This window comes from Vombatus ursinus, unplaced genomic scaffold, assembly GCF_900497805.2.
Source record: "Vombatus ursinus unplaced genomic scaffold, bare-nosed wombat genome assembly UNPS02014945.1, whole genome shotgun sequence".
Classification (NCBI taxonomy): Eukaryota; Metazoa; Chordata; class Mammalia; order Diprotodontia; family Vombatidae; genus Vombatus; species Vombatus ursinus.
The window spans coordinates 5,846,148-5,867,842 of record NW_020954723.1 but is presented as its reverse complement, the minus strand read 5'-3'; positions in this window follow the sequence as shown (position 1 = coordinate 5,867,842).

The window sequence follows — 21,695 nt, the reverse complement described above, 5'->3', positions numbered from 1 at the left end:
TTTTTTTTTTTTGGCAGAAATACTGGAGTGGTTTGCCATTTCCTCCTCCAGGCCATTTTACAGATGAGGAAACTGAGGCAAACAGGGTAAAATGACTTGCCCAGGGTCACACAGCTAGTAAATGTCTTAGGCTGGATTTGAACTCAGGAAGATGAATAACTTCCTGACTCCAGGCGAGGCACTCTATCCACTGTGCCACCAAGCTGTCCACACAACTTGTAGCCTAAGCCAAAAAAAAAGTAAATGAAGTATTTCATCCAAACTCAGGTAGAGGTGACAACTACTATATTTAGTTGAGACTGGTGAATCAGCATCTTTATCTGTTCTCAGGATGAGGCTATGGGCCTGACTAACAAAAAAACTGGAAAGGTATTCATTAGCCCAGAGGCTTATTGGCCCTCAGGATCAGAAATTGGAAGGGAGAAGTGGATGGTAGTGATGGAGAAAGTCAGTGGTGGCAATGGATATAGGAGCTGGTAGGGTCAGGAATGAACTCCTACCAGCTGGACTATCTGTTAAATTTTCACTGTGAGTGTTTATACCTCAGAAATCGACAAACATCACAAATCAGAGCTTATAAAAGAGAGATTATAAAAACTAAAAACCCAAAAACCCACCACCCAGACTGACTTGCACATTGTTCCTTACCCCATGACATTGCACGGACTGTCCTATATGCCTGGAATGCTTTCTCTCCTCACTTCTACCATTTAGAATCCCTTGTTTCTTTCAAAAGTCAGGTCAAATGACATCTTCTGTAAGGGGCCTTTGAAAGGATTGTGCTGGTAAATGTTTAACAGTCAGCTGTCTGGAGCTGGGGGGTGGGGTGGAAATGTGTATACAACACACTTTTAAGTTTAATAGGCAGTGTTAACATTTTCTGCACCACTTCCTTAAATCTAGACAACCAACAAAACAATAAATCTTCCAATTTCTGATCCTGGGGGCCAATAAGCCTCTGGGCTGATGAATACCTTTCCAGTTCTTTTGTTAGTCAGGCCCATAGCCTCATCCTGAGAACAGATAAAGATGCTGATTCACCAGACTGGACAGGCAAGGGCAGTAATGTACAACATGGTTTGGGGCCAGTTGTGAAGGATCCAAAGAGAAGAGTTAATATTTGATCATTCAATCCTTATAGTATCCCTATGAGATGATTAGTATAAGTATTATTATCCAATTTTCTAGATAAACTAAACCCTTTACAGGTAAGAAAACTGAGTTCCAAAGATGTGAACTGATTTGCCACCTATTTTAGTCTTGACAAAACTAACATTACCATTTACTGATATTCTTCCTCCCTTTTTCCTTCTTTCCATCAATTATTCCCTCTCTAGCTTTCAGCTTCAACTATTACCTTTCTTATGGTTCCTTCTTTGCCTATAAACATGCCTAGGTCTCTGCTATGCTAAGAAAACCTTCATTAGATCATATTATTTACTCAAGATATCATCCTCTATTTCTCCTCCTCTGTACCACTCACTTTGACCTCTTGAGATTTAGTTTCCATCCTAAATATTCTACTGAAATTCCTCTCTCTAGTTACCTCTTAATTGTCAATTTCATTGGTCTTTTCTTAGTACTCATACTTCTGGACCTATATTCAGCACTCAACACTGTTGACCATCTTTTTTTTCTCATACGCTAGGTTTCTGTGACACTGCTCTCCTAGGTCTCTGTCTTTCTGATCTCTTCTTTCTTCTTCACTGATTTATTTTTCTTCTCCTATCCCCTGAATGTGACTCTCCCCCAAGGTTTTGTAATTGGTTTTCGTCTCTTCTCTATTGACACTCTTTCCCTTAGTGACCTCATTCCTGTAACTTCAATGAACACATCTATGAAAATGAACACAAAATCTATATGCTTATCCACAAGACTGAACTGAAGTCTTAAGTTCTCAACTGCTTTCTGGGCATTTCTAAATGGTTGTCACATTGGCACTTCAATATGTCTACAACTGAATGTCATTATCTTCTTCTCCATGTCTGCACTAACTTCTCTATTTCTGCTATGGAACCACCATTGTCCTATTCTCCTAAGGTTTTGGAACTTGGAGTCATCTTTTACATCCTTCTCCTTTATCTACCACCTTCAATTAGTTGCCAGATCTTATTGATTGATATGTCCTGAATCTGTCCCATCTTCTTCACTCACATGGCTTCCACCTCTGCTCAGTTGCTTACTACCTTTTTTTCTGGGCCAGAACAATAGCTTCCTACTTGGTTTTCCCTGATTTCATTTTCTTGCCTATCCAATCCATCCTTAATACATTTGCCAAAAATAATCATCCCAGTGCACAGTGCTTCCTAAGTCCTTTATTTGCTCGGAAACTTTCAATGGCTCCCATTGGGAGAGGAATAAACATTTATATAGCACCTACTATGTGCCAGGCATGGTACTAAGCACTTCGCAAATATTATCTCATTTTTTTGGTGTATGTTTTCTTTCACAACATGTCTATTATGGAAGTGTTTTGCGTGACTACACATGTATAACCTATATCATATTGCTTGCCTCCTCAATGGGGGAGGGGCTGGGGAAGAAGAAAGGGAGAGAATTGGGAACTCAAAGTTTTAAAAATGAATGTTAAAAATTGTTTTTACATGTAGCTGGAGAAAAATAAAATATTAAATAAAGATTTAAAAAAAAGAAAAAGAAAAAATATTATCTCATTTGAACCTCACAACAACCCTGTGAGGCAGATGCTTTCATCATTTTGCTCTTTTACAATTGAGGAAACTGAAGCAGAGAGAGGTTAAGTGACTTGTGCAAGGTCACACAGCTAGTAAGTGTGTGAGAATGCATTTGAACTCAGGCATTCTTGACTTCAGGCTTAGCCCTCTATTCACTGGACCACCTAGTTTTCTATCACCCAATGAATAAAATTCAAACTTCTTAGTGGGCATTTAAGATCTTCAACAATCCGGTTTTAATTTACTTTTAGAGACATTTCAATTTATTTTCCCAAAACTATAAAAGTAGCTATTTCCTGATCTCATTTTTTCTCTTCCCTGCCTCTACATATTTACATGGGCTTTCTCTTTTGCCAGGAGCATATTGTCTTTACAAATCTACCTATTGAAATCCCTCATGGCTCATGTCAGGTTTGACCTCTTCCGTGAAACTTGGCTCTGATCTCCTCAGCTAGAAGTGATGTAACCTTCCTTAAATTTCTTACAGGACTTTGTCTAGATCTCTCTTGTTTATCACTTATCACTTTCTACCTGGTGTCCTATTTACTTATCCAGGAGATTGGACCTAAGATGTAATTGGTATGGGGACCTCCTAGTTGAGGAAACTCCTTCTACCAATCTAGGTTGGTCCCTTGTTTGCAAATTATAGTCTGAGAGAGAGAGAGAGTTGCCTACAGTACTGAGATAGTAAGTGAGTCGCAGGCTCAAATAGGCAGTATGTATAAGAAGGGACACTTGAACCCAGGCTTCCTAGCTTCAAGGACAGCTGTTTATCTGCTACACATAGGGGTGGGGAACCTGAGGCCTCGAGGCTGCATGTGGCCCTATAGGTCCTCAAATGCAGCTCTTTGACTTAATAAGGCCACATATGAGGACCTCGAGTGGCCTCGAGGCCTCAGATTCCCCACCCCTGTACTACACCGTGCTGCCTCTATTTATGTACACATCATATTACCTGCTATTAGACTATAAGCTCCCTAAGGACAGAGACTACATTGCTTTTCATTTTTGTATCCTTGGAACTAGCACATAGTAGGTGCGTAATAATTACTGAATTGATTCTGGTCACGTAATTCCTTAGTCTCATGGCTCCAAAGAACTCCAAAGAACAACCCCAAGTCTCATGTCTCCTTGTCTAGCACTCTTTCCAGTGCTGAGAGTTTCTTGTTTTTTGTATTTAGCTAATAGTTAATGACAGAAAACCAGAGCAATAGCAGCTGTGGGTCTGATCTCTCAATCCTCCTTGGACTAGGGTGTTGGAACTTGAAAATCTTAGGAGACCTTAGAGATAGATGTCATACTGAAGCCTAGGAAGGTGATGTAGGGAGGAAGAATTTTGCCAAGGTCATCCTTATTGATTAAATTGCCTAAATCAACCTTTCTAAGGTTATTCTTCCCATAGAAGAGGAATCTTCCTAAGGTCATCCTTATTGACTGAATAATTTATCATAGTGCCTGGTATATAGTAGGTGCTTACTAAATGCTTATTGATTGACCATCTCCTTGTTTTTAGGTGTCTAGTATTAGTAAGAAGACTGTTAATATATAATTCAGTTGGAGATTGGTCTAAATAATAATAATAGCTGACAGTTTTATTGCGCTTTACTTTATTTGCAAAATACTTGACACACATTTAATCCTTGCAAAAACCAGTGATTCTATGACATGCACCAAATTAAGAATTGGTCATCATATGGATACTGTATGAATTGTCTTTTGAGGATAACCACTGTTGAAGACCAAGACAGAAAAGAGTTGGTAACACCTAAAATCATAGATGTAGAGCTGAACAAGAAGTTAGAAAGGCCATCAGGTTCCCCTCCACGCCCCTCACCCCTACCTCATTGTACAGGTGAGGATACTCAGACACAGAGATGTTAAGTGACTTGCTCAGAGTCACACGGCTAGTGAGGGCCTGAGCCAGTCTTTGAACGTAGTCTTTCTTGACAACAAGCCCAATACTCCATCCACTGCACCATCTAGCTGCCACTTGTATCTATGGGTCAATTTTAGGAGTTAATTTTTTCCCCCTTCATAGTCTTAGAATTGAATTACTGAAAAGGACCTTAAACTATCTAGATGAAGACACAGAGGCCCAGAAAATAGGGGAAAATAAGTTGTTCAAGCATAATAAATGCTTAATAAATAATGTTTGTTGGCTGACATAGCTAGTCATGGACAGATCTGGGATTAGAACTCGGGTCTCCTGACTCTGAATCCAGGCTTGTTTCTACTTGTCCTTCTCCCATTCAACCCATGTTTGGGTTTCTCATTCCCCAGAGCTCTGAGAACAGGTTAGGTGGAGAGAGAAAACAGCTTGCTTATGAACATGATCCAAAGCAGCTCAGAGGCAGGTGAGGCCCTGTTCTCCTGCTTATCGTCCCCAGTTCACTGCCAGCACCCATTGGTATTTTCCACTGGCACGGATGGAAAATCCACATTCTCTTCTCTCTCTTTCCCTCCTCCCCTCACATACAACTGTCAGGTATGCATTTTTACATTCCCATTCCCCTGCTTATTATTTCTGTCCGACTCCCTTAGGCTGCATGACATCAGTGCTTGCTTCCCGCAGATAAATTTCCTGTGTCTTCCCTCCTTTCTGTAGGGCCTCTCCTTTGTGCATCCCTATTTTGGCCTTGTGCAGCAGCTGACATTTCCCCGGGATGGATTGGCCTCTTGTTAAGCCAAAATCTATGGGCGGCTGGGGTTTCTGAAGCACCACATATTTTCTGCTGGCTTGAGTCCGAAGTGCAGTGACCATATTATTATTTGTGCCCACAGCCCTTTATACAATAATGTTTTACAAAACACAAAAGACAAGGTCTCCTGCCCTAAGGACTGAACAGTCTATAGATATACACAAGATGACAGACAGTGATGAACTCTCCCTTCTTTTTGCTATATACTCTATCTTCCATTGGGCTGGACAGAGCGTTCCTCTTTACTCTCCTCCACTCCACCCCCTCCCTTTTTGTTTCATTTAATACCTGCCACCAAACTGCCCTATTCCTGAGATAGACCAGGAGTTGACATATGCCAGGGTCCTTCTTCTAAAAACCACTCCCGAAATTCACCCGTTTCATAATGCTGCACACTTAAAACACCCCCTGCTTACTATATTTTTGTTTGGCTTTTCATCTGAGCTTGTATCATTTGTTTCTGTGGATCGAAAGCTTGTCAGCTCATGGACCTGGCATGTATCAATTAGGAAGATGTTCCAGAAATAAGAGGCAGCTGGATGGAAAGCATGAGTTGGGAATTGGGCAGAAAATCAAAGGAAACAAGTGACCAGAAGAGCTTAAAGCAGAACAGCACTAGGGTGTTCAGATTTGTAGACCCTGAACTCAGTGGGCCTGCCTCATTTCCTTTACTTCTAATTCACAAACACATAGCTTCCCCTTTAGATAGGCCGGTCTCCTCACCATCCCAGAAACGTGCCATGCCCATTTTAGTCTCTGTGCCGTTCCTCCATTTTTCCCCCTCCACTCAATACTATAGTGAAAAAAAAAAACAACAGCATGGGACTAGCAGACAGGAAATCTGAATTCTATTTTTTTGCCACTAAGAGCTATAGATCTTGGTTACATTATTTATTATTATATATTATGATATATTTTATATTATAATATATAATTATATATTATAATATATTTTATATCATAATATATAATTATATATATAACACATATATATAATTTAACATTTCTAAGCCTCATTTTCCTCATCTGTAAAATGGAACTATTATCAAATCTGCAGGTGGCACAAATATGGGAGAGATAGCTCTGAATGACAGAATCAAATAAAAATGATATTGAAAGCATAAACTATTGGGCTATATCTAATGAGGTAAAAAATGCAATAAGGATGGGTAATTTTATATATTTATTATATTTATATTATGATATATTATATTTATTTATAGCATTTATTTAAGGCTTTAAGATTTGCCAAGTGCTTCACATATGTTTATTCATTGAAAGTGTGAAGCCTTACACTTGGGCTAAAGAAATTAATCTCAGAAGCACAAGACGGGGAAGGAAAGGCTGGATCAGAATTGGTCTGAAGAAGATTTGGGGGTTCAGTGAATTGCAAACTCAATGATTCAAAGTTGTGATATGGCAGCCAGAAGAGCCAATTTAATTTTAGTGTAGCAAGGTTGTGCAGTGGATAGAGTGCTGGGCCTGCTGTTAGAAAGATGTGAGTTCAAATCCAGTCTCAAACACTTACTAGCTTTGTGACCTTGAGTAAGTCACATGAGCTCTCTTTGCCTCAGTTTCCTCAACTGTTAAATGAAGGTAATAATAGCTTTTACTTGCCAGGATTGCTGTGAGGATCAAAGGAGATGATATTTATAAAGTGCTTAGCATAGTGCCTGGCACATAGTAGGTGCTTAATGAATGCTTGCTTCCTTCTCTGTATTGAGAGGCACAGCATCCAGGACTAGGGAGGTGATAGTTCCTTGGTATTCTGCTCTGGTGGGACCACACTTATAGTATTGCATTCAGTTCTGGGCACTAAATTTTAGGAACATGTTGGTAGGCTATTGAATATTTAGAGGAGAGTAATCAAAATGGCGAAGGACCTTGAGCATAGCGGGTAGAGGGTCAATTGAAGGACAGAGATTTTTAACTGGAGGAGACAACAGTCCTTGGGGGATATGATTGTTCAGATGTTCAGTCATGTCCAAATTGTTGTGACCCCATATGGGGTTTTTTTGGCAGAGATACTGGAGTGGTTTGCCATTTCCTTTGCTGATGGTCTAAGGCAAACAGAGGTTAAATGCCTTGCCCAGGGTTACACAGCTGACTTTGAACTTGAACTCAGGTCTTCCTGACTCCAGGCCCAGCACTCCATCCACTGAGCCATTTAGCTGCCAGGGGACACAGCAGTTGCCTTCAAATATTGGAAAGCTTGTTTCTTGGGAGAAGGAATTAGACTTGTCATGGTTGGCCACAGAGAACTAGCAGCAAAAAAAAAAAAAAATAATGGAAGTGGTAAAGTAGAATTTTAGACTTAACATAAGGAGAAACTTTCTAAACAATTAGGATGAACCAAAATTAGAACAGGCCCTTTCAGGAGGACTCCACCTCACTGGGATTGCTTTAGCAGAGGCCAAGATGATTACTTCTCAGCTATGTTGTAGAGTGAACTGATATTTTGGTTTTGGTTTAACTAGATGTTCCTTCTAAATCTGAGACACTGCAATTCCATATTGCCTAACTAACTCAGAGCATTGTTAAGAATAGCAAATGAATTCATGGAATAGAATGCTCCTGGTGAACTCTAAAATAGTATTCAAATCATGTGGAATTATTATGTGGTCAAATCTTGTCAAAAGCCTTCCATGATTTCTCCGTCCTTCATTAACCTGTTATGCCTCCAAATTCTATATATATGCAGTTCTATAGAACCAAAGTCATCAGTGCTGTTGTACACCCATTCAGTCATGTCTGACTCTTTGTGACCCCATGGACCACAGTATGCCAGGCCCTTCTAACCTCCACTATCTCTTGAAGTCTGTCTACATTCATGTTCTTTGTTTCCATGACACTATCTATCTCCTTCTCTGCCATCCCTTTTTCCTTTTGCCTTCAGTCTTCTCAGCATCATCAGTACTTTTAATTCAATTTAATCCAGTTCCAGACATTGCATCTCCCATCCCCACACCTTTGTACAGGCTGTCTCCTATGTCTGGAATGCCCTTCCTCCTCACTTCTTCCTCTTGGAATCCCTAGGTTCATTCAAGAATCAGCTCAAGGGTAACTGTCTATACAAGGCCCTTCTGGCTCCTCTAGTCCCCCACTCACATGTTGTTCTGTTTTATCCCCCCACTAATATAAACCCTTTGAGGGCAAGTGCTGTGTTAATTTTGGTCATATCCCCAGAGACTAGCATAGTGCCTGGTACATTTTGGTGGATGGGAAGGGTTAGATCTGGGATTTTCTGTATTGGGAATTTCTAGGAGGGAAAATTCCTTTTACCAATTCAGATCAGGCAACTATTCTTTAAGATCTTATGGTCTTAAAGGATTTCCATATAGAAATTTGTTAGTGTCCAGTCAGAGGAGAAGCAGACTTAGTGTCCTGGAGTCACTGCGGAGAAGGTTGGCTCTGGCTTTCAGATAGGAACACTTTGCTGTGGATGCAGGTGGAATTTCATGCAGACATTGTGACTTCATGGGACCTGGGCCACAGGAGTTGAAAAGGTGATGGAATGATTCTGTCACTTTACCTCTAGAAACTTTGACTATAATGCCCAAGAAATGAAGTTGTGAACTCAAGCCATTTATGGGGCCAACCCCACAGGAACTGCTGAAATCTTTTTACCTGAGAAGCTAGCAGCTGTTTAGATAGTCTCAATACTGTGTGCTATTATCTTTCTTTTCTTTCCTTCCTTCCCTCTTTTTTCTTTCCTTCTTTCCTTCCTTCTTTCTTCCTCTCTCTCCCTTTCCTCTCTCCTTCCCTCGCTCTCTCTTTCTTTCTCTCTCTCTCATAAGGGCACCTAAACTTGTTATATAAGTATTTTATCCTTTTGGATTATATGAAGCTGGGACAGAGATAAGAATCTTAATGAGAAATGAGAAGACAAACACTATAATTAGAGATTTTCCTAGAGCTTAAAATTCTAAGTGGGGGTAAGATGCAAGCCAAAGTTGTGGCAGATTTGTGAAATATTATGTGTGGGTGATTTTGAATTTTTGAAATCTTAGGTTAAACCTAGAGAAACCTAGGCTAAGATAGGTTGGTTCTTCTGGATTAGTAGCAAAGTGTTTTGCACATAGTAAGCACTTAATAAATATTTCATTCATTCATTCATTCTAGGGGGAAGTTTCCCATGCCAGCAGCATCAGCTACATCCTCCTTACATGTGAGGACGAGGATATATCCTTATGGCTCCCTCTAACTCAAAGATGCGCTACTCTCTATCCTATATATCTCAACTTCTCCATTAAATTGTAAGCTGTTTGAGGGTGGGGACTGTGTTTTGCCTTTTTTTGTATCCCCAGTACTTAGCAAAATGCCTGGAACATATTAGGCACTTAATAAATATATTTTTAATTTATAGTTTTATTTATAATAAAAATAATTGTTTATTGAATGAATGAACATATGGGACTCAAACCCTCCATTATATTTAAGTTTATACAAAAGTATGATAAGGATACTTTAATGTCTATATTCTTTTTAAAATATTTTATTTTTTCTAATTATGTGTAAAAACAATTTTCAACATTTGTTTTTTTAATTTTGAGTTCAAAATTCTCTCCCTCTATTCTACTCCTTCCCCATCATTAAGAAGGTAAGCAATTTAATATAGATTATACACTTGCAGTCATGTAAAATACATTTCCATATTGGTCATGTTGTAAAAGAAAACACAGACAAAAAAAAATCCCAACCAAACAAGTTTTATAGCCCTTTGGGCATAGTTCCAAATTGCTCTCCAGAATGGTTGGATCAGTTCTAACACCTCTATTCTTTAGGTTCAGGAATCAGAAAAGCAGTTAGAGGCAAAGTGGACAGAATGCTGGACTTTCAGTCAAGAAGAACTAGGTGCAGGCTTACTACTGACACAAAACTTCTCATAGCCTCAGTTTCCAAATCATGAAATGGGCATAGTGATACCTGTAGTATGTATTGGAGAGGATTAATGTGAGGGCTAAATGACACTATATGTATCAATTGCTTTTCAAGCTTTAATGTATTATATTGACATCAGTTTATCAACAAATATTTATAAAGCACTTGCTGTGTGTCATATACCATGCAAAAAACACTCTCTGTTCTTAAGGAGATGACATTCCAAGGGAGAGGCAACATGTAAATGTCAGTTATTATTATAAATCAGGAAGGCAGCATGTCATAGTTTGAGTTTGAATCTCAGCTCTGCCACTTACTACTTCTAAGTAGTACAAGTACTACTTACTTGTACTATTTATCTATCTCCTTCTCTGCCATTCCCTTTTCCTTTTGCCTTCAGTCTTTCCCAGCATCATCAGTACTTTAATTTAATTTAATCCGGTTCCTGACATTGCATCTCCCATCCCCACACCTTTGTACAGGCTGTCCCCTATGCCTGCAATGCTCTTCCTTCTCACTTCTTCCTCTTGGAATCCCTAGGTTCATTCAAGAATCAGCTCAAGAAATAAGGCACCTACTAGATGATGTGTAGAGTTACTTCCAACTTTAGATTTATGGTCCCATATTCAATAAAGATTTTATGAAATATCCACCTTGTACAACCAGACAGCCAAAGCAGCTAAAGATGTTTTGGGGAATGGCATTTTGTTTTGCCAATATTCCCCTGAGGAAAATATAGCTTTAGATAAATGTCTGTGACATGCTTTAGCTATAGAAACATTACATCCATATTAGATCTTTCTGCCAAGGAGTCTATTGTGTATTTTGCATTCCTACAATGCCGGCTCCTTTCACCTGGATGGGAATTCAAAGAGAGACAGATGGAGAGAAGAAGCAAGTGTTGCTATCTAATTCAATGTTCTTTTCAATGTCTCCAAGTGAATTTCAGCCCATCATTTATCTGACTCACCTCTTTTCTTGTAAGTTTACCATCGTCCCAATGATAAAAATGGAATTTAAAATCTGATGTTGTGTTCCTGGAAGACAGAGAAATTTTGAGGCAAAAAAGTCACATTGAGATTTTTAAATATTTGACCAGTCTTACTAGCTATGTGACCCTGAGCAAGTCACTTAACCCTGATTGCCTCACCAAAATATATATATTTGACCAGCCCTAAATAAAATTTTACTAAAGTCCAGCCAGGAGGTTACAGGTAGATTTTCGAGATATCATTGGTTCTGCGATCTCACTAATTTGTATATTCTCTTTACTAGTGCAGGTTAAGATCCATCCGTGTCTTCTCTAAGATTCTTGTCTATGAGAGGTTGTATACAGTCCATAGTTAATCTTCCCATTGTACTAAAGGCCTTCTTCTAGGTCAGGGGTTCTTAACCTGGGGGTCTGTGAACTTACTTTTTTTGAATAATTATATTTCAGTGTATTGTAATCTGATGTGTTTCATCTTATGCATTTAAAATTATTACAAGATGGCAGTACATAGACTTCAACAATAATAACAAGCATTTATTAAGCTCCTACAATATGCCAGGCACTGGGCTAAGCACTGGAAATTTAAAGAAAGGCAAAAGACAGTCCATGCTCTCAAGGAACTGACAGCTTAATGGGGGACTTCACCAGACTGCCAAAGGGGTCCATGGCACAAAAAAGATTAAGAACCCCTGCTCTAGGTGCTTTTAGATTTCTCGAGTAGCAGTGCAACATTTACATGGTTCGTATGATGTCCTTCATTCTCACTACGTGACTGGTGGTGCTTGGGATAGATGGAATGATAAAGAGAAAGCAGAACTACTTAATCATTTTGTTTCTGATTTCTCTACTGAGGAGAATGACCCTTAGTCTAGGAAGAAGAGAACCAAAACATCATTAATAAATATTTGGAATCCAAGATAATTGCAAATATGCTAAGAAAGCAGCTACCAGTGAGTTCAAAGCAGGAACAGATGCATTATATCATGGGAAACTTTTAAATATGATTGCTGTACTACTGATGTGCTTGAAAAGGCATGGAGAACAGTGGTGAAGGATGAAGGACGAAAGATGGACAAAATATTCTAATTTTTTATAAAGACGAAAAAGGCAGATTCTGGAAACTGTAGCAAGGGGTATGCTGGTAAATCTTTATCAACAGGGGTCTCTGGAAAAATGCGTACACATACACTTTCAAGTTTAAATTGCATTTTTTACTTTTTTTTTTTTTTAGTGAGGCAATTGGGGTTAAGTGACTTGCCCAGGGTCACATAGCTAGTGAGTGTCATGTGTCTGAGACTGGATTTGAACTCATGTCCTCCTGACTCCAAGGCCAGAGTGCTATCCACTGCGCCACCTAGCTGCTCCCAAATGGCATTTTAATACGTTCTTAAGTCTAGACAATCAACAAAATAATAAATCAAGCTTTGATTTTCAGCCATTGATGATTTCTGAAGTATAAATGCTCCATGCTGAAAATTTAACAATGGGCTTTTGAAAGCAGGCATGAGTTGGCTTCAGCACATCCTTTGACTATGAGCAGTGAGTTTGACTTTAATTCCTGGCAAAATTCTGGAATGCCTCTATAAAGTAACAATTTATGAGCATTTGCAGAAAGTGATTCCTATGAGTCACCACAGTTTCATTAAGAACAAATAATGCTGGACTAATTTCACTTTCTTTTTTGATGGGGTAGTCAACCCCATTCCTAGTCAGGAAATCAGAGAAGTGCTGTAGATGTGATATGCATAGGTTTTAGCACAGGTATTTGCTAAAGTCACTCAAGATGTTTTTATGGAAAGGATGAAGAAATGTGGACTGGATCACAGTGTAATCAGAAGGACTGGAACTTGGTTAAATGATGGACCAAAGTGGAAATGAATGGAATGATGTCATCCTGGAGGGAGATCCACAATGAGATCAAATGCCACAGTGTGTTGTCCTTGGTCTGGATATTTTCAAATTTTTTGTCAATTACTTGGATGAAGACATGGATGGGATGCTTATCAAATGGGCAGATTCCATCCAATTCAACAAATGTTTATTAAATGCTTGCCATATGTAAGATACTGTGCGATGTGATGAGAATTTAAAGGCAAAAAAAGACCTGCTCTCAAGGGATTTATATTTTATTGGGAGGACAGATGGATGACATAGATCTCGGAGGGAAAGCCAATATATCAGTTTACTTCTGTCATGATCCACCTAAATCTTGATGGAATAGAATGATAATCTAGATTTAATAATTAAGTAATAAGCCTGTAAATTCTGCCAACTAAACATTTTGACAAATATATCACCTTAAAAAATACATAGCGTTTTAATCAAATACCATTAAAGTAGGAAGCTAAAGCCTTTCAAAACCCAATTTGGGTGCTATGCCTTTCAGGAAATTTTTCTCGATAGCTCCAACTGAAAGTGGTATCTCCCTCCTCAAACTTCTTTTAATGAGTTGTTTGGATATCACCTTTGCACTTATCACACACTGCCTTGTATTATAGTTATTTGTGCCCACTTTATCTCCATACATAGATATAGGCACACATTCATAATTCACTCCCTCCTCCTGTTGCCTCAGTAAAATTGCAAGATTCTTGAGGTTAAGTACTATCTTATTTTATCTTTGCATCCCCAGGACCTAATCTAGTGCCTTGAGCATAGTGGGCACATAAGAAATGTTTGTTAATTGAATCAAAAGAAATATTTAGCCTTTTAGGAGCTACTAATTTTGAAAAGGAAAAATATCATCTGCATCATACTTTCTTCCTCAAAAGGTATTGTTTGCTGATTAAAGAAAATAAAGATCCCCCCAGTGTTTGATCGTATAAAAATAGTAGCATATATTCCCTTCCCTAAGGCAGCTAGGTGGCACAGTGGATAGAGTTCTGGGCTTGGAGTCAGGAAAACTCATTTTCCTAAGTTCAAATCTGGCCTCAGACTCTTACTAGCTGTGTGACCCTGGGCAAGTCACTTCACTCTATTTGCCTCAGTTTCCTTATCTGTAAAATGAGCTAGAGAAGGAAATGGCAAACTACTTCAGTATCTTTGCCAAGAAAATCCCAAATGGGTTCATGAAGAGTTGGACACAACTGACCAACAACAAAATTCCCTTTTGCTTACTGTACTCCTAGTTCTTTATTTTCACAAGATTTGCTGGGTCATCCTCAGTCGTCTTGACCTTTGTCTTGCTACTGGACTTTGATGACTCTGGAGGAGAGAGTGAGGTTGATGATTTTGTGCAACTCTGCTCCACTCTTATCCGATTCATGTGCAAGTCAAAACATCACTCAAATAATGTCTTCGGTCCTCTTGGAGAACAAAGGACAAACAATGACAACAACAACAACAGTGAGATTTATATAAATGTGGTATTTAAAATAATGTCAATATCCTTTCAAGCTCATTAAAAAGGGCTCATCTTGAGTAGAATCCTTTGATAGACAGAGACTCCACTTCTTTATACGGGGGCAGGAAACATCAAGGTCAATGATATCAAGAATCAGACCCAAGAAACCCTAAGCAGGGCCTTCCTTGACAGTGAACATGGAAAAAATCATTATACTTTGCACTGTATCAATTTTCAGAATGTTCCTGGGCCCCATGATCATGAAGAAATAGACCACTAAGTACTTGGGATTCTTTAGAGATGCTCATAAATAAAATATCCAGTTATTGCATATATTTTCACTATGCTAGGAACTTTGCAATATAATATTGCAATATGATAATTATATTAGGAACTTTGAACATCATATAAACACAGACATAGTCACTTCCATAGAAATTACTAGAATCCTAACAGGCATGTTGAAATTGACATCAATATGAACCTAATAAGAGAGCTCCTAAATGGCAGCTTTGAGCTATTTACTTTTGTAAAATCATATTGAGCGTAAATGCCTTTCTGGTTTCATTATCAGTATGATATATTTGGAACAGTCAAGGGGAAAAAGAACAACAAAGAAGCTTATATTCAGAAGGTAAGGATGCTTAAAATATTCTGGGCACCTTAACAGAAATAATTTAACCCAATAAGAAGATTAAAGAGGAAAGACTCGAGTTTGGAGTAAAGCCCAGACCAAGAGTGTTTAAAGGATGGGAGGGGAGAAATGTGAAGAAAGGCAATTGTGGGGGACCAACCATCCCTACGTGGATGCAAATCATCCAAGAGCACACAAAAGAATCGAGACAAAGATGTAGAATTCCCAGAGTAAAGATTTCTATTTCTACCCCCAAAGACTGGGCACCTTTCTTAAGGAACAGCAATACATACCCTACACCAGACTGTGAGCTCTTTGAAAGTGCTTTTTGACTTCCTTTGCATCCCTCCCAGGCTTAGCACAGTGCCTGACACATAATAGGAGCTTAAAAAATGCTAGTTGACTGACTGACAGCAGGACTTTGTAATCCACTTATCCCTTTCACATCATAGGGGTTAGGGGTGTGGTGCCCCCTGTGATCTGGAAAATAGAAATAAAAATTTTTGGCTGTCCCTTCATACAGTAAAAGTCTGAATTACTATGGTATTAAACAATAAAATATGTTGATATTATACAATGCAAGGCATATATATTTTATGCATTTCTGAGTTTCTAAACTTTTTCTGTGTTGACTGCTGAACTTCCCATGTCATCTGCAGCTTCTGAAAAGCTTCCCCCAAATTCCTGTTTAATTTCTTATGCCAACCCCCAATATATCGAAACCACAATGGGAAAAGTCATGATGAGGAAGTGATAACTGTATTGTCCATGGAGCAGTGCTTAAGAATTTAAGTGAATCAGAGTTCTAGAAACAATTGAAGAGCAAAAAGATAAATGTGATTGACTGGGAAATATGGACACTGTGGCATTATAATAATAGTTCTCATTGATTCAACAAATGTGTTTAGTATCTACTACCTGTAGTTTGTTGGTTGGCTGATTGTCCTTTGTTCTCAGAGAGGAACAAAATGATATCACTGTGTTGGGGTCAAGGTACAGTGTGTTCAACTGTGGCTGATGAGACCCATATGAGCTTGGAAGGCTCTGCCACGGTTCGGGCACAAATAGTCCATGTGGACATTTGAAGTAGAGATGTCGCCAATCTTATAGGTAGAGTAGTATCTTGATTGTTGTGGGAAATACAAAGTTTAGATAATTGAGAGCCCCTGCCTTCATCAATTTTATTGTTTAGGACCTCACATTTTACTTAGAGTTACCTCATAAGGAAGAGAGTGGTTCTTTTTTGACAGATCCTGTGATTTCATTGTTATAAGGACCTCCAGGGAGGAAACTTACTCTACTAATGAAGATAGACACTTGTTCTGCAACTTACAGACTTAGAGAGGTGCCTGGGGCACCAAGGGAGGTTTGTCTAGGGTCATAAAGCCAGTATATGTCAGGGACTGGACTTTAACCCAGGGCTTCCTAACTCTGAGGTGTGCTCTTTATTCACAATGCCAACCTGTGTCCCACTGTAAGTATGGATGAGGACAAGTAGGTAGCACAGTGTATAGAGTGCTGGACCTGGAGTCAGGAAACCCTGAGTTCAAATCCAGCCTCAGACACTTATTATCTGTGTGACCCTGGGCAAGTAACTTAACCCTGTTCACCTCAGTTTCCTCATCTGTAAAATGAGCTGGAGAAGGAAATGGTAAAGCACTCCAGTATCTTTGCTAAGAAGACCCTCAAAAACGGGGTCATGAAAAATAGGACATGACTGAAAACAATTAAGTAACAACAAATAAAAGTGATGAAAAAGGAAACTAAGGGTCAGAGAGGTGAAGAAATGTGTCTAAGATCCCAGTAAGTAAGTAAGATCCAAGTAAGTAATAAGGACAGAGTACAGACTGGAGCTTGAGCCTTGATCTCAGTGCTTTCTACTTGCCATGCTGACTGTAATCAATTAATTAAACAGCCATTTATTGTACAATTAGAAAAGACATTGTGCTAAAGTGCTGCAAGAAAACATGATATTATTATAAGGAAGTTTCACACGTGCTGCCTGCATGGTATAATATGCACAAAATGGCAATACACCATTCAAATTATGGTAGTTTTCCAGAAATGCAGACTGTGCGGAAAAGAAGCCGTTATGATGTTGGCACAATTTGTTTAGGCTAGGTGGGTTTTATGAATTCAGAGTGCATGTATGAAAAAAAAAAACCCGAAAGCGTCCAGTGTTTCTATGGGGCAATCCACCCAAAGACAGGTAGATGTCATCAGCTTCAAACTTGGCCATCAGTCTAAGAAGTGTGCTCTACTTGGCATGCAGCATGCCAACACTCTCCGGGGGCATACAGCAGAGAATGGTGGGTTTAGAATGAAAAGATCTGTGTTCTAATCCTGACTATGCTGCTAATGAGCCATGTGACTGTTGGCAAGTCCCTCTGCCTCTCAGGGCTTCAGGTTTCTGGTCTGTAAAATGGCATTTGAACTATGACAGTCTTTAAGGTTTTTTCCTGTTCTAATATTCTATCATTCTATTTAAGAAACACTGCCTGAATGATTTCACATGTATAGGCTATATCAAATTGCTTTCTGTCTCAGAGAAGGGGGGAAGGAAGGGAGGGAGAGAATTTGGAATGCAATTTTTAAAAAAAAATTCATGTCAAAAATTGTTTTTAAATGTAATTGGGGGAAATATTCAAATACTTAAAAAAAGAAAATAAAATATCAGATATTCAAGAAAGAAAGGAAGGAAGAAAGAAGGAAAGAAAGAAAGGAAGGAAGAAAGAAGAAAAGAAAGAAAGAGAAGAGAAAGAAAAGAAAAGAAAAGAAAAAGAAACATTGCCTGATGAAAGCAATGCTCAAGACAGAACGTTGAAAGGCCAGAGAGAGTTCTCCTGTGTTGTCCCAGGGTTGCCCCATGATTTCAGGTTGGGATTATTCTTAAAATGAAAGAACTATCCACTAACACCTGACTTGGCCAGTGTACATCTGGAGTATGTGTTTAGTTTTGGTTGCTACATTTTTGGAAGGACAGTGATGAGCTGGAGGTCCCAGACAGGAATGATGCGGATGGTGAGCAACCTTGAAATCATGCCATCCAAGGATCAATTGAAGGAGAAGAAAAGACTGGAGAGAAGATGATTCTGGCTAGGGATTGAGTAGTATGAATAAATCCCCTGAAGCACACACATGTATTCAAACTTGCACTATTTGAAATTATAATTATATCAAATATGCTAATTTGTTCTAGCCCAGTGGAAATATGCCAGTTGAATATGAATAATGTGGCCACTTCCAGGAGATCCATTATTTACACTAATCGGGACCTAACATTACCTTCAAATAATTTAATAGCTATTACTTGGAAGAAGAACCCCAAAGAGGCAAACCAAGAGCAAGGTGTAAAAGTTGCAGGGGGTCAGATTTCAGGTCAATTCAATTTAGAGCTTCCTAACAATTAGAGCTACACGAAAATGGAATAGGCCACATTGGGGATAATAATGCTGCATCACCTATCTCAACGGCTGCTCTTGGGAGGAAAGTATTTTGTAAACTCTGTCTAGATGGTGCAGTGGATGGAAGACCTCAGTTTAAATCCAGCCTCAAACACTAGCTGTGTGACCCTGGTCAAGTCACTTAAGCTCTGTCTGCCCAAATTTCCTCATCTGTAAAATGGAGATGATAATAGTAATGCGTCCCTCACAAGGTTGTTGTGATGCTCAGATCACAGTAGACATTCAATAAAGGCTTTCCCTCCTGCTCTGACTATAGAAATGTGAGCTCTTACCATTATTATTCAGAGAGAGGGAATTCCTAGTCACTGGAAACGTTTAAGAGGAGGTTGGATGGCCACTTCTCTAGAATAATGCAAAAGGGATTCTTGTATTGGGCAGGAGGATTGGACTAGATGAGGTAGTCTTAACGTGGGGTCTGTGAACTTTTTTGTTTTTTAGTGAGGCAATTGGGGTTAAGTGACTTGCCCAGAGTCACACAGCCAGGAAGTATGTGTCTGAGGCTGGATTTGAACTCAGGTCCTCCTGAATCCAGGGCCAGTTCTCTATCCACTGTGCCACCTAGCTGCCCCTGTATTTTATTTTCTAGCAGACAGCTAGATGGTACAGTGGACAGAAAACTGGACCTGGAATCAGGAAGACCTGCATTCAACCTAGCTATGTGACCCTGTGCAAGTAACTTCATCTCTGTTTGCCTCAGTTTCCTGAATTGCAAAATGGGGATAGTAATAGCACTTACTTCATAGGGTTGTTGTGAGGATCAAATGAGATAATGTTTGTAAAGCACTTAGCATGGTGCCTGGCACATAGTAAATGCTATATAAATGCTAGCTATAATAATAATGGCAATTATTATTAATGCATTTTATTATTCTGAGATGGGGTCCATAGGCTTTACCAGACTGCCAAAGAGTTTCTACGATTCAAAGAAGGCTAAGAATCCCTGGAGTAAATGGTTTTTCCACTCTGAAATTCTGGGATTCTGAGAAGTATACTGATCAGAAGTATACTGTAGTATTGATTCAACAAAAATAGAAATCCACAGTCAAGTCTGGGACCCCACCTGACACTTGGACTTAGAAGGAACTTTCTTGGACTAAGAAGAAATTGCTAAAGAATTCCTTCCAGATGAGTAGACCAGTGGGACACCAAGAATGGGTCAGCAAGGGTCAAGGACCTTGTAGCACCATCTTTATCTGTCAGCTTCCAGATGAATTCCTTCCCAATGGGAATCCAACCAGGACAGACTCATTTTTAGAGGAAATGAGGGAAAAGGATAGGCTTCAACTTGAATATAGAGACTCTCACAAGAGAAAATAATGATAGTTGGTTAGCTTTTTCCTTCCTTTTCAAGCACTGTGATCAATTCCCCCCCATACCAAACTAGGAAGAGATACCCAGTTCATATGCCATTATTCGTAGCCATTGGGCTATGTATTGATCTGATCCTGGTGCACATATACTAATCTGCCTGAGAGGGGATGTAATCAAAATTGCAACACAGGAAGCATTTTTCTCATTCTCTTAAGTCTTAGTTTTGAATTTTGAAAAACAGACCCTCACAACTTCCAAGATTCATAGATCAAAACCAATGCAACGTTAGTAGCTATGCAGCTGTATAAAATTTCCTTTTATCAAAGTCTAAAAAAAGCACTGTCAGATTGTGAACGTTATTTTTATAACTTGCGCTGAAGATTAAAGGCAATGGACCTCCAGTGTCCAAAGGGTAAAAATAGGCAACAGATATATGATCACCTGACATTTTACCCCAATTTTCTCTCCTATAACAAATATTCCTATTTTTGGGAAAAATATTCTGAATCTTTGCTGAATCTTTTTCCCCTCCCAAATGACAATTACCTTTCCTTTGATCACCATCTTCACCATCATCATCATCATCGTAATCAATAAACACTTACTGAATACCTATTATATATAGGAAGGGCATTGTGCTAGGCCAGTGGTGGGGAACCTGTGGCCTGGGGGCCACATGTGGCCCTCTAGGTCTTCAAGGACAGCTCTTTGACTGAATCCAAACTTCACAGAACAAATCCCCTTAATAAAAAGATTTATTATGTAAAACCTGGACTCCGTCAAAAGGTTGCACCCAAGGACCTAAAAGGCCGCATATGGCCTCCAGGCCACAGGTTCCCCCCTCCCCTCACCCCAGTGCAAAGCACTAAGAGGGCTACAAAGAGGCACAAGATAGGATTTGTTCCCTTCAAGAACTTGAGGATATAGGACATAGGGAACTTGGAGTTCAAGCCTGGTATATTTGCAGAAGACTCTTCATTGGTGGAGAGCGTGGTTATTTGATGCTGCATTTTTGCACGAGTGGAAGAATTGGCTTGAGACCCTCAAAGAAGAGAGACCTTCTTCTTCCTGCTTTGAGAGAGGGCATATGTGATTCCAGATCTAAACCTGAAGAGAAATAGAAATAGAAAGGAATCTGGAAAGAAACAGACATGTAAGGGAAACCCCCTCGCCACCATGTTTCAAATTCGGGGCTTGCTTCTCTTGAGACTTTGTGGAATTTCCCCTTGGATGAGATTGGAAACTCTCTTTCTCTGTCTCTCTCTGTTTGTTTATCTCTACATCTCCATCTCTGTCTCTGTCTCTCTCTTTGAGATATCATGTTTCCAGTGGGAGAACTCATTTGCTCCAACATTATCTGGTGTGTTCTAATCTGTATAACTTCTTTGATTTCTGGTTTTTGCTTCTCATTATTTGTAATAGTCTTTTGCATAACTATCGTTTTGTAGGAAAGTTTGGGGGTACTCCTGCCAAGAGAGAGTGACGAGGAAAGCAACTTCAGCCTAAAAATAAAATTACTTTCCCTAAACTGGTAATATTTAGGGGGGGAAGATATATGTACTTCTAGTGTTGTACCTTTTGAGGAGAACAGGGAAGACAGGCTGGTGGCCCTAATCTCCTGCTTCCCTTTAAGGGAGAATCAAAGTTTCCCTTGGAGAGCGTGGGTGAGATTCCAGTTA